The sequence below is a fragment of the Bombina bombina genome, chromosome 2 (assembly GCF_027579735.1).
Source record: "Bombina bombina isolate aBomBom1 chromosome 2, aBomBom1.pri, whole genome shotgun sequence".
In the NCBI taxonomy this organism is placed as follows: Eukaryota; Metazoa; Chordata; class Amphibia; order Anura; family Bombinatoridae; genus Bombina; species Bombina bombina.
This window is the reverse complement of record NC_069500.1, coordinates 976,166,729-976,180,492: the sequence shown is the minus strand read 5'-3', so window position 1 is coordinate 976,180,492 and position 13,764 is coordinate 976,166,729. Positions and strand designations below refer to the sequence as shown.

General features: G+C 40.3%; 1 protein-coding gene across 3 annotated transcripts in view; it reads left to right on the top strand.

Annotated features, from left to right (window-relative positions):
- MANBA (mannosidase beta) overlaps positions 1-13,764 on the top strand; it is a 143,037-nt gene that overhangs the window by 116,831 nt on the left and 12,442 nt on the right. The window lies entirely within an intron of this gene.

Below are 13,764 nucleotides of genomic sequence, written 5' to 3'. Positions count from 1 at the left end.
AGGGCATTATTATTTTATTATTATCGGTTATTTGTAGAGCGCCAACAGATTCCGCAGCACTAGTTGTAATTTTAAACAACTTTTAAAAATGTACTTATCAAATTTGCTTTGTTCTCTTGGTATTGTTTGTTGAAAGCTAAACCTAGGTAAGCTCATATGTTCATTTCTAAGCCCTGCTTCTTATCTGAATGCATTTTTAGAAAAAGATGGACTTGTCTACAAGAAGATACATTTTATTAGGAGTCTCTAGACATAACATATTTTATTAAGTGTATAATGTCCCAATCCCAAGCAAATCCGCATTTATTGTGTTTATACTTTTTCTTTAAAAGAGCAGGCAATTCTCTTTCAAATGTGGGGACGTGGAGGTCTGTGGCTCGTAAGTGAGCTGCAATCAAGGGGTTTTGAACAGGAACACCCCCCATCCAGCTCCCTTACTTTCTGGTCATATTGCAGTCCTGCCCCCTCTGTGATGTCACCGCGCAGGTTTTTGGTGACATCATTGACACGCCCATGTAGCTCTGGGAGTGCCACCAATGATCATGCCTGCAGTTCAGGGAGATCGCCAATCTGGTGCTGTGATCAGCGATTTGGTTGTCATGAGCTCACAAGATGCAGTTTGCTTGAGTTATTTTATGCTGTGGCGCTGTCATACATTTACTTGTTTCCTAGGACTGTCCTGTGCCTTTCATTTACTGGCTTATAAGAGGCTGTGTAAATACAATCGGGGATGATTCATTACTATTTTTTCTTCTGTTAAGCACATTTTTTTTCTTCATTTCTGCGCCATGTTATTTATGTCTGAATAGCATATGTTCTTTCATGTAATTGGCAAGAGTCCATGAGCTAGTGACATATAGGATATACAATCCTACCAGGAGGGGCAAAGTTTCCCAAACCTCAAAATGCCTATAAATACACCCCTCACCACACTTACAATTCAGTTTTACAAACTTTGCCTCCTATGGAGGTGGTGAAGTAAGTTTGTGCTAAGATTTCTACGTTGATATGCGCTTCTCAGCATTTTGAATCCCGGTTCCTCTCAGAGTACAGTGAATGTCAGAGGGATGTGAAGGGAGTATCACCTATTGAATGCAATGGTTTTCCTCGCAGAAGATCTATTTCATAGGTTCTCTGTTATCGGTCGTAGATATTAATCTCCTACCTCCCTTTTCAAATAGACGCTATACTCTCATATTCCATTACCTCTACTGATTACTGTTTCAGTACTGGTTTGGCTATCTGCTATATGTGGATGGGTGTCTTTCGGTAAGAATGTTTTTATTACTTAAGACACCCTCAGCTATGGTTTGGCACTTTATGCATTAATATAAAGTTTTTAATATGTATTGTACTTATATTTGCCATGAGTCAGGTTTATGTATTTCCTTTTTCAGACTGTCAGTTTCATATTTGGGGAAAAACATATTTAGGTAATATTTTTCTTACCTGGGGTTTCTTTTTTCAAATTGACTTTTTTTTCCCTTCAATTTTGTGGGCAAAATTAGGCCCGCAAGGGCGCAAAATGGCAACGTTTATTGCGTCATTCTTGGCGCGAGAATTTTTGGGCGCGAAAGTACGTCCGATGATGCAAATTCGTAATTTCCGGCGTCTTAGTTGACGCAGAGTTCCTTGCACAAGGTTGCGTCGTTGGTGACGCGACTGTGTCATTTCCGGATGTTGTTAGCGCCAAAAAATTTTCAGTTACATTGTGCGTCATACTTGGCGCCAAATAATTTCTTTATTTAAAACCCCATTCCTTATATACCTCTTGCCTTTTTTCTATGTCAGAGGGCTATGCTTTTTGCATTTTTTTCCCATTCCTGAAACTGCCATATAAGGAAATTGATAATTTTGCTTTATATGTTTTTTCTCTTACATTTTGCAAGATGTCTCAATCTTATCCTGTCTCAGAAATCTCTGTTGGAACCCTGCTGCCTGATAACAGTTCTACCAAAGCTAAGTGCATTTGTTGTAAACTTGTGGAGATTATATCTCCAGCTGTGGTTTGTAATAGTTGTCATGATAAACTTTTACATGCAGATAATGTGTCCATCAGTAATAGTACATTGCCTGTTGCTGTTCCTTCAACATCTAATGTACAAGATATACCTGTGAATTTATTGCTGATTCTATTCACAAGGCTTTGTCTGCCATCCCGCCTTCTAATAAACGTAAAAGGTCTTTTAAAACTTCTCAGAAAGTTGATGAAATTTCAAATGACTGACAACATACTGAATTATCCTCCTCTGATGAGGATCTATCTGATTCAGAAGATCCTTCCTCAGATATTGACACCGACAAATCTACTTATTTATTTAAAATGGAGTATATTCGTTCTTTGTTAAAAGAAGTGTTGATTACATTGGATATTGAGGAAACTAGTCCTCTTGATATTAAAACTAGTAAACGTTTATATTCTGTTTATAAACCTTCTGTGGTTACTCCAGAAGTTTTTCCAGTTCCTGATGCTATTTCTGATATGATTTCTAAGGAATGGAATTGGCCTGGTACTTCTTTAAATCCTTCTTCAAGGTTTAAAAAATTGTATCCTTTGCCAGCAGTTACATTGGAGTTTTGGGAAAAGATCCCCAAAGTTGATGGGGCTATGTCTACTCTTGCTAAACGTACTATTATTCCTATAGAAGATAGTACTTCTTTTTAAGATCCTTTAGATAGGAAACTTGAATCTTATCTAAGGAAAGCCTATTTATATTCGGGTCATCTTCTCAGGCCTGCAATTTCTTTGGCTGATTTTGCAGCTGCATCAACCTTTTGGTTGGAAAATTTTGCGCAACAAGAATTGGCTTCTGATTTGTCTAGCATAGTTCGCTTGCTTCAACATGCTAATCATTTCATTTGTGATGCCATTTTTGATATCATCAAAATTTATGTTAAATCCTATGTCTTTAGCTATACTAGCTAGAAGAGCTTTGTGGCTTAAATCTTGGAATGCTGTCATGACTTCTAAGTCCAGATTGCCATCTCTTTCTTTCCAAGGTAATAAGTTATTTGGTTCTCAGTTGGATTCGATTATTTCAACTGTCACTGGGGGGAAGGGAGTTTTTTTGCCTCAGGATAAAAGATCTAAGGGTAAATCTAGAGCTTCTAACCATTTTTGTTCCTTTCGACAAAATAAGGAACAGAAACCTAATCCTTCCCCCCAAGGAATCTGTTTACAATTGGAAACCTTCCTCAAATTGGAATAAATCCAAGCAATTTAAGAAACCAAAGCCAGCCCCCAAGTCCGCATGAAGGTGCGGCCCTCATTCCAGCTCAGCTGGTAGGGAGCAGATTAATTTTTTTCAAGGATGTTTGGATAAATTCTGTCCAAAATCAATGGATTCTGAGTATTGTCTCTCAGGGGTACAGAATAGGATTCAGAGTAAGACCACCTGTGAGAAGATATTTTCTCTCACGCATCCCAGCAAATCCAGTAAAAGCTCAGGCTTTGCGGAAGTGTGTTTCAGACCTGTCGTTTTCAGGGGTAATCATGCCAGTTCAGTTTCATGAACAGGGTTTGGGGTTTTATTCAAATCTATTGATTGTTCCAAAGAAAGAAAATTAATTCATACCAGTTCTGGATCTGAAAATTTTTAATCGTTATGTAAGAGTACCAGCTTTCAAAATGGTGACTATAAGGACTATTCTGCCTTTTGTTCAGCAAGGACATTATATGTCCACAATAGACTTGCAGGATGCATATCTTCATATTCGGATTCATCCATATCATTATAAGTTTCTGAGATTCTCTTTTCTAGACAAGCATTACCAATTTGTCGCTCTTCCTTTTGGCCTAGCGACAGCTCCAAGAATCTTTTTAAAGGTTCTCAGTGCCTTACTCTCTGTAATCAGAGAGCGGGGTATTGTGGTGTTTCCTTATTTGGACAATATCTTGGTACTAGCTCAGTCTTTACGTTCTGCAGAATCTCACACAAATCAACTAGTATTGTTACTTTGAAAACATGGTTGGAGGATCAATTTACCAAAAAGTTCTTTGATTTCTCAGACGAGAAACCTTTTTAGGATTCCAGATAGATTCAGTGTCCATGACTCCGTCTCTAACAGACAAGAGACATTTAAAATTGGTTGCAGCCTGTTGGACCTTCAGTCTTAGTCATTCCCTTCAGTAGCTATGTGCATGGAAGTTTTAGGTCTCATGACTGCAGCATCGGACGCGATCCCCTTTGCTCGTTTTCATATGAGACCTGTTCAGCTTTGTGTGCTGAACCAATGGTGCAGGGATTATACAAGGATATCACAATTAATATCCTTAAATCCCAATGTTCGACTTGCTCTGACTTAGTGGTTAGATCACCATCGTATAGTTCTAGAGGCCTCTTTTGTTCGTCCAACCTGGACTGTGATCACAACAGATGCGAGTCTTTCAGGTTGGGGATCTCTGACAGCACAAGGATTTTGGAAATCTCAAGAGTCGAGATTACCAATCAATATTTTGGAACTCTGTGCGATTTTCTGGGCTCTTCAGATTTGGCCTCTGTTGAAGAGAGAACCGTTCATTTGTTTTCAGAAAGACAATATCACAACTGTGGCATATGTCAATCATCAGGGTGGGACTCACAGTCCCCAAGCTATGAAAGAAGTATCTCAGATACTTGCTTGGGCGGAATCCAGCTCCTGTCTAATTTCTGTGGTTCATATCCCAGGTATAGACAATTGGGAAGCGGATTATCTCAGCCGTCAGACTTTACATCCAGGGGAGTGGTTGCTCCATCCAGATGTGTTTTCTCAGATTTTTCAGATGTGGGCTCTTTCAGAAATAGATCTGATGGCTTCCCATCTAAACAAGAAACTACCCAGGTACCTGTCCAGGTCCAGGGATCCTCAGGCTGAAGCAGTGGATGCGTTGACACTTGGTGTTATCAACCTGCTTATATTTTCCCGCCTCTAGTTCTTCTTCCAAGAGTGATCTCCAAAATCATCATGGATCAATCGTTTGTTTTGCTGGTGGCTCCAGCATGGCCTCACAGGTTTTGGTATGCAGATCTTGTTCGGATGTTCAGTTGCCAACCTTGGCCACCTCCATTAAGGCCGGACTTTCTGTCTCAAGGTCCGTTTTTCCATCAGGATCTCAAATCATTAATTTTAAAGATATGGAAATTGAACGCCTAATGCTTAGTCATAGAGGGTTTTCTGACTCAGTGATTAATACTATGTTACAGGCTCGTAAATCTGTTTCTAGAAAGATTTATTATTGAGTTCGGAAGATTTATATTTCATGGTGTTCTTCTCATAAATTCTCTTGGCATTCTTTTAGAATTCCTAGAATTTTACAGTTTCTTCAGGATGGTTTGGATAAGGGTTTGTCTGCAAGTTCCTTGAAGGGACAAATCTCTGCTCTTTCTGTTTTATTTCACAGAAAGATTGCTAAACTTCCTGATATTCACTGTGTTGTACAGGCTTTGGTCCGTATCAAGCCTGTCATTAAATCAATCTCTCCTCCTTGGAGTCTTAATTTGGTTTTGAAAGCTTTACAGGCGCCTCCTTTTGAGCCTATGCATTCTTTGTACATTAAACTACTTTCTTGGAAAGTGTTGTTCCTTTTGGCCATCTCTTCTGCTAGAAGAGTTTTTGAATTATCTACTTTTTCTTGTGAATCTCCTTTTCTGATTTTTCATCAGGATAAGGCGGTTTTGCGGACTTCATTTAAATTCTTACCTAAGGTTGTGATTCTAACAACATTAATAGAGAAATTGTTGTTCCTTCCTTGTGTCCTAATCCTAAGAATTCTTTGGAGAGATCCTTACATTCTTTGGATGTGGTAAGAGCTTTGAAATATTATGTTGAAGCTACTAAAGATTTCAGGAAGACTTCTAGTCTTTTTGTTATAGTTTCTGGTTCTAGGAAAGGTCAGAAGGCTTCTGCTTTCCTTGGCTTTGTGGTTAAAGCTTTTGATTCATCAAGCTTATTTGGAGTCGGGTCAGGCCCCGCCTCAGAGAATTACAGCTCATTCTACTAGATCAGTCTCCACTTCATGGGCTTTTAAGAATGAAGCTTCAGTTCATCAGATTTGCAAAGCAGAAACTTGGTCTTCTTTGCATACATTTACAAAATTTTACCGTTTTGATGTATTTGCTTCTTCACAAGCAGTCTTTGGTAGAAAAGTTCTTCAGGAAGCTGTTTCAGTTTGATTCTTCTGCTTATGTTTTAAGTTTTTTCTTTTCATTTATGAGAATAAACTTATATTTTGGGTTGTGGATTATTTTTTTTTTAGTGAAAAATGGCTGTTTTTATTTTATCCCTCCCTCTCTAGTGACTCTTGCGTGGAGTTCCACATCTTGGGTATTGCTATCCCATATGTCACTAGCTCATGGACTCTTGCCAATTACATGAAAGAAAACATAATTTATGTAAGAACTTGCCTGATAAATTCATTTCTTTCATATTGACGAGAGTCCATGAGGCCCACCCTTTTTATGGTGGTTATGATTTTGTTGTATAAAGCACAATTATTTCCAAATTCCTTTGTTGATGCTTTTTACTAATTTCTTTAACACCCCACTACTTGGCTATTCGTTAAACTGAATTGTGGGTGTGGCGAGGGGTGTGTTTATAGGCATTTTGAGGTTTAGGAAACTTTGCCCCTTCTGGTAGCATTGTATATCCCATGCGTCACTAGCTCATTTATATAGCCCATCTGGGAGTGCTTTTGAAACAATGTATAGTTTTTCTTATTTTTTTTTTAATAACATTGTGCTGGTTTTCAGACTCCTAACCAAGCCCCAAAGTATCAGATGTAGACCCAGGTCTACAGATTATTGCTGCTATTTTTTGTGTTATCTGTCTTTTCATATTCAGAGGAGGGGTGATTCTGCTCTTTCTATTTTCCAAGCCCCTTTCAATGTGTGTCCCAGGCTTACCTCATCAACAGTGTTAAACTGGGAGCTTCTAAGTAAGTTTTTCAAAGGTTTTATACTGTATTTTTAGGTCGCTATCTGGTCATATAACTGCATGTAATAGACACTGCTATAAAGAAGAATATGCAAATTGGTGTACACTGTCCCTTTAAATAACTCCCTGGGAGTGAGCACTGTTATCTATATGGCACACATGAACTAACAGTACATGTTGTTGTTATTAACTATAGACAGCCAGACTGTGAGATAAGAGGTGGACTGCAGATCCTTATAAATGAGCCTGTAAGCCTTCCTAGGTGTAGCCTTTAACAAAATATACCAAGAGAAAAAAGCAAATTTGATGCTAAAAGTTAATTGGAAAGAGCTGAATCCTGTAAAATTCTGTGTATCAGGTTTTTGTTTATTAACCCTGAAGGGCACCAAGCTATAACACATGCTATGCGGCATCATCTGTATAACCCTAGAACTGATCAATAACTTTATAGCCTGAAACACTGTTTGGAACCATTAAAATAAAGATAATTTCTTTCCTAAGAGTCCACACCGTCATTCTAGTTAATAGTGGGAATATCACTCCTGGCCAGCAGGAGGAGGCAAATAGCACCACAGCAAAGCTGTTAAGTGTCACTCCCCTACCCATAATCCCCAGTCATCTCTTTGCCTCTGTCAATGGAGGAGGTGACGTTTGGTGTCTGAAGAAATTAATTCCTTTTTCGGATATTTTTCCCTGAAAGCAAGGATTTGGGTTTAGCTGAGTCCACGTCAATCTCTTCAATAGAGTAGTGGTGGCTTTTAAACAGTTAGGAAACAAAGCAAGGGCTACCTCACAACTTCCTAACACATTGCTGCCCATGGTACAGAAAGCCAGAGTTGGTTACTATATTCTTTCTTTTTCTTCATGTCTCTGTAAAGAGTATGTGTCCTTTCATGCCTTATGAGCTGTCTTCCTGCCAGACAGCTAGACTGCAGGCAAGTGCTTTTGTCTTCTAGGTCTTGGAGACTTGCACTTCAGAAGAATATTTTATATGCAGTAGATGGGGACATTTTTAAAATCCTTTATACAGGATTTTCTTTGTCATTGGGCAGGCACATTATGTATGTTGAGACTAGGGGTTATGATAGTGAAAGACAGCACCTATTTTCCTTTTTGGGGCACGGGAAAAGGGTTAGCCAGACCCCAATATATATCCAAGAAAAAGTATTTTTCCAGCCACCAGTTAAACTTTAAAAAGACCTTTATTCGTTTCTTACAGGGTCCATCATATCAACAACAACGTTTCAAACCTATGCCAGGTTCTTAATCATGACATGATTAAGAACCTGGCATAGGTTTGAAACGTTGTTGTTGATATGATGGACCCTGTAAGAAACGAATAAAGGTCTTTTTAAAGTTTAACTGGTGGCTGGAAAAATACTTTTTCTTGAGACTAGGGGTTAATCTTCCCTTTATTGGGACGTTTTTCCTCTTTGGCCTAATTTTGTTGAAATACTTTATTAGTATGTGTGTGGCTTATGTTTTATACAGGGATTAATGTAAAAAAACACTTAAAATGTGGCAGTTGGTTTTCTTTGCTTGCTTAGCTAGAACAGGCTAACTGACAAACTGCTTGAGCGTTTGTGTAAATTAAGCTCCGATGTTGTAGGCAGAGGGAAACGCACGCCTTTTACTTGCTGCATAGTTTCCTCTCTCTGACGGTCATGTGACTTCTTTCTGCTGTCTGATATTCACGGAGCGGAGTGGTGTCATTGAATTTTAGTCTCTTCAGTGTCAATCTACTATATGATCATTTTAGAGACTTCTGGAAGCCAAATTGTGTATGTGTTACGGTAAAGCACCTCAGCCTGTCTGAGGTGTAGGGAGCCTGATTGGTTTATTATTTTAAAGATTTTTTGCATAACGTTAAGCGGCTGTGGCAGTGTATTTAAAAAATTTCTACAATTTAATTTTTTATTTAGTATTATGGACATGGACCAAGACTCTGTGTCTTTTGACAAATGCTTGTTAAGCCTTGAAGCACAAATTGTTTTGCCTATGCAATTCTGTGCTGCATGCTTAGCTAGAACACTCCAATTTAAAGATAAATTGTTGCCCTCTGTCTCTCAGGATGATGCTGTTCAGGCAATGCCACAACTTTCTCCTCAAACGTCCCAAAGCCTCTATGGCGTCACATACAGTGCTCTGCCTCCTGGAGGAGTTTATTTGCCTGCAGATTTTGCTGCACAGGTATCTTCTGCGGTATCTGTGGCATTATCTGCTTTTCCTATTTTGGGGAAACACAAGAGGAAAATTGAACAATTTTCAGATAGTAAGGTATCTGTCCCTTCTGCTGCTACGCAGGTTGCCCTGCCTCATAAGTCTGATGAGGAGGATATGTCGGTAGCCTCTGAGGGTGAAATCTCAAATTCGGACAGTATAAATTCTTCATCTGATACTGAAGAAGTAAACTTCAGATTTAAGCTTGAACACCTTAGTGTACTGTTAAAGGAGGTATTGGCTACTCTGGACGACTCCGATACTTCTGTCGTTGTCAACCCTAAGAAGTCTAGTAAACTTAATAAATACTATGATGTTCCTCTGTGAAAGTGTTTCCTGTTCCAGACTGTGTGACGGAGATTATTGCACAGGAATGGGAGAAGCCAGGGATACCTTTTCATCTCCATCTCCCATCTTTAAAAAGATGTTTCCTGTTGCTGATTACATTCAAAATTCATGGTGCAAGGTGCCTAAAGTAGAAAGGGCTACTTCTACTTTGGCTAAGAGAACTATGATCCATATAGAGGATAGCTGCTCCTTTATGGATCCCATGGACAAAACGCTGGAAGCTTATTTGAAAAAGATGTATGTTCATCGAGGTCTTCAATGGCAACCTGCAGTTTGTATTGCCACAGTAGAAAGTGCAGCATCTTATTAGTGCAACGCCTTGTCTGAATCAATTTTAGTAGAGACTCCATTGGAGGGGATCCAATATAGGATTAAGGCTCTCAAACTAGCCAATTCCTCTATTTCTGATGCTAACATGCAAGTTTATTAGACTGGGAGCCAAGATGTCTGGCTTCACTGTCTTAGCCCGTAGGGATTTGTGGCTAAAATCTTGGTCAGCTGTTACCTCCAAGTCCAAGCTTCTGGCGCTTCCTTACAAGGGTAAAACCTTGTTTGGACCTGGTCTGACAGAAATAATTTCTGATATTACGAGTGGAAAATGGTCTTTTCTACCACAAGACAAGAACAGACCTAAGGACGTCAAAGTTAATTCTCGTTCCTTTCGTAACTTCAAAGGTCAAAAGTCTTCCTCTCCCTCTTCCAAGCAGGAACAGTCCAAGTCTTCTTGGAAGCCCATTTAATCTTGGAACAAGGGGAATCAATCAAAGAAACCCTTAGCTGAGTCTAAGTCAGCATGAAGGGTTGGCCCCCGATCCGGAATTGGATCAAGTGGGGGGCAGACTTTCCCTGTTTTGTCAAGCGTGAATACGAAATGTCCCAGATCCTTGGGCTGTGGACATAGTATCTCAGAGTTACAAAAGAGAATTCAAATCTTTCCCTTCTGGGGGCAGATTGCACCTCTCAAGATTATCTACAGACCAGGTAAAAAGAGAGGCATTCTTGAACTGCGTTTACGACCTTTCCTCCCTGGGAGTGATTGTTCCAGTATCAGTAAGGGAGCAGGGTCTAGGATTCTATTCAAATCTGTTCATGGTTCCCAAAAAAGAGGGAACATTTCGACCCATTTTAGACTTAAAGTGTCTCAACAAGTTTCTACAGTCCTTCAAAATGGAAACCATTCGTTCCATTCTTCCTTTGGTTCAAGAGGGTCAGTTCATGTCGACCATAGACCTAAGGGATGCGTAACTTCATGTTCCCACCCACAGGGATCATCACAAGTTCCTGAGATTCGCCTTTCTAGACAAACACTTTCAATTTGTGGCTCTTCTGTTTGGCCTTGCCACAGCTCCCAGAATTTTCTTAAAGGTTTGTGGGGCTTTCTTGGCAGTGATCAGGTCTTGGGGAATTGCAATGGTGCCCTATCTGGGTGACATTGGTTCAGGCGCCATATTTTCAACAAGCAAACTCTCATACAGAGATCTTGTTGCCTTTTCTACGTTCTCATGGATGGAAAGTGAACCTGGAGAAGAGTTCCCTTGTTCCAGCTACAAGGGTGGTTTCTTAGGAACCATAATAGATTCCCTATCTATGAAAAATTTTCTGACAGAAAATCAGTTTGTTTGTTTTTTCTTGCCTCTCTCTTCAGTCTACTGTTCGACCGTCTAGCTCAATGTATGGAGGTAATTGGTCTGATGGTCGCTTCCATGGACATCATTCCCTTTGCTCGATTCCATTTGAGAGCTCTGCAGTTATGCATGCTCAGACAATGGAACGGAGACCATTCGGATCTGTCTTAGAGGATAGATCTAGACCCGTGCGACAAGACTCTCTCCCGCAGTGATTTGCTCAGGAGCATTTGTCTCAGGGCACATGCTACCAGAGACCTTCCTGGGTGATAGTGACCACGGACGCCAGCCTGCTAGGTTGGGAAGGAGTCTGCGACTTGTTAAAGGCTCAGGGACTATGGACTCTGGAGGAGTCTGCTCTTCCAATAAACATCTTGGAGTTGAGAGCAATTTACAATGCTCTGATGGCTTAGCCCGGTTTATCAGGTTTTAGTTGGAGAACATCACCTCAGTGGCTTCTATCAACCACCAGGGAGGAACTCTGAGTTCCTAAACCTTGACGGAGATGGCTCGGATTATTCAGTGGGCGGAAGCTCACAATTGTTGTCCGACTGCCATCCACATTCCTGGAGTGGACAACTGGGAAGCAGATTTCCTGAGCAGACAGACATTTCATCCCGGGGAGTGGACTCTCCATCCGGAGGTGTTCTCCAGGTTTACCCTCAAGTGAGGGGTGCCGGAGTTGGATCTGATGGCATCTTGGCAGAACGCCAAGCTTCCAAGGTATGGTTCAAGGTCGGGAGATCCGCACGCTGCTCTGATAGATGCTCTGGCGGTTCCTTGGGTTTTCGGGCTTGCATACCTGTTTCCTCCGTTTGCGCTCCTTCCACAAGTCATTGCTCGTATCAAACAGGAGAGAGTGTCAGTAATTCTAATATCTCCTGCATGGCCTTAAAGGATCTGGTATGCAGACCTAGTAAAGCTGTAATCTCTGCCACCTTTGGGGTTGCCTCTGAGGAAGGACCTTCTATCTCAGGGTCTGTTCCTCCATCCAAATCTCGTTTCTCTGAAGCTGACTGCTTGGAGATTGAACGCTTAGTTCTGACTAAGCGTGGGTTTTCTGAGTCGGATATGGAGACCATGCTATAGGCTCGCAAGCCTGTTATTTGTAAAATTTACCATAAGGTATAGCGTAAATACCTTTATTGGTGTGAATCCAAAGGCTACTCTTGGAGTAGGGTCAGGATTCCTAGGATTTTGTCTTTTATCCAGGAAAGTCTGGAGAAAGGGTTGTCAGTCAGTTCTCTGAAAGCTCAGATTTCTGCTTTATCTATTTATTTACATAAGCATCTGGCAGATGTGCCAGATGTTCAATCTTTTTGTCAGGCCCTGGTCAGAATCAGACCTGTGTTTAAACCTCTTGCTCCTCCTTGGAGCCTTAACCTTGTTCTTAAAGTTTTTCAGCAGGCTCTGTTTGAGCCAATGCATTCTATAGATATTAAGTTGTTATCTCTGAATGTTTTGTTTCTTATTGCTATCTCTTCTGCTCGTAGAGTTTCGGAACTCTTGGCTTTGCAGTGTGATTCGCCTTACCTTATCTTTCATGCAGATAAGGTGGATCTTCGTACTAAATTGGGTTTTCTTCCGAAAGTGGTTTAGGATAGAAATAGTAACCAGGAAATTGTTGTTCCCTCTCTCTGTCCTTGACCTTCTTCTCATAAGGAACGTCTGTTGCACAACTTGGATGTTGTGCGTGCTAAAAATTCTACCTACAGACGACTAAGGATTTTTACCAGTCTTCTGCCCTGTTTGTTTGTTTGTTTGTTTGTTTCTCAGGAAAGCGTAAGGGTCAGAAGGCTACCGCTACTTCTCTTTCCCTTTGGTTAAGAAGTATAATTTGTTTTGCTTATGAGACTGCTGGTCAGCAGCCTCCTGAGAGAATTACAGCTCATTCCACTAGGGCTGTCTCCTCTTCTTGGGCTTTAAAAAATGAAGCTTTGGTGGAACAGATTTGCAAGGCTGCTACTTGGTGTCCTCTGCATACTTTTAAAATTTTTAAAATTTGATACTTTTGCCTTGGCTGAGGCCTATCTTGGGAGCAAGGTTCTTCAAGCGGTGGTGCATTCTATTTAGGTCTGCCTGTCTTGTTCTCCCTCCCTATTCATTCCGTGTCCTCTAGCTTGGGTTCCCACTAGTAACTGGAATTACGTCATGGACTCTCCATATCTTAGGAAAGAAAAAAAAATGTATGCTTACCTGATAAATTTCTTTATTTCCAGATATGGAGAGTCCACGACCCCACCCTTAATTAAGACAGTTATTTTTTACTAAACCTCAGGCATCTCTACACCTTTGTGTTATTCCTTTTTTCCATTTCCCTTCGGTCGAATAACTGGGGATTATGGGTAGGGGAGTGACACTTAACAGCTTTGCTGTGGTGCTCTTTGCCTCCTCCTGCTGGCCAGGAGTGATATTCCCACTAGTAATTGGAATGATGTTGTGGACTCTCCATATCCGGAAAGAAAGAGATTTATCAGGTAAGCTTAAATTTTGTTTTTATTTATTGAGTAGCTTGAATTTTAGGAAAGTTTGTGATTGGCAATTCTTCTGTGCATGCGTTTGGAGTTATATAGGCACTGCTTCCAGTTTATTTAAATGTCCAGTGTAATGTTTTGACAATCTTCGGAATGTTGTTGAAAAAATAAATAAATCATACTTT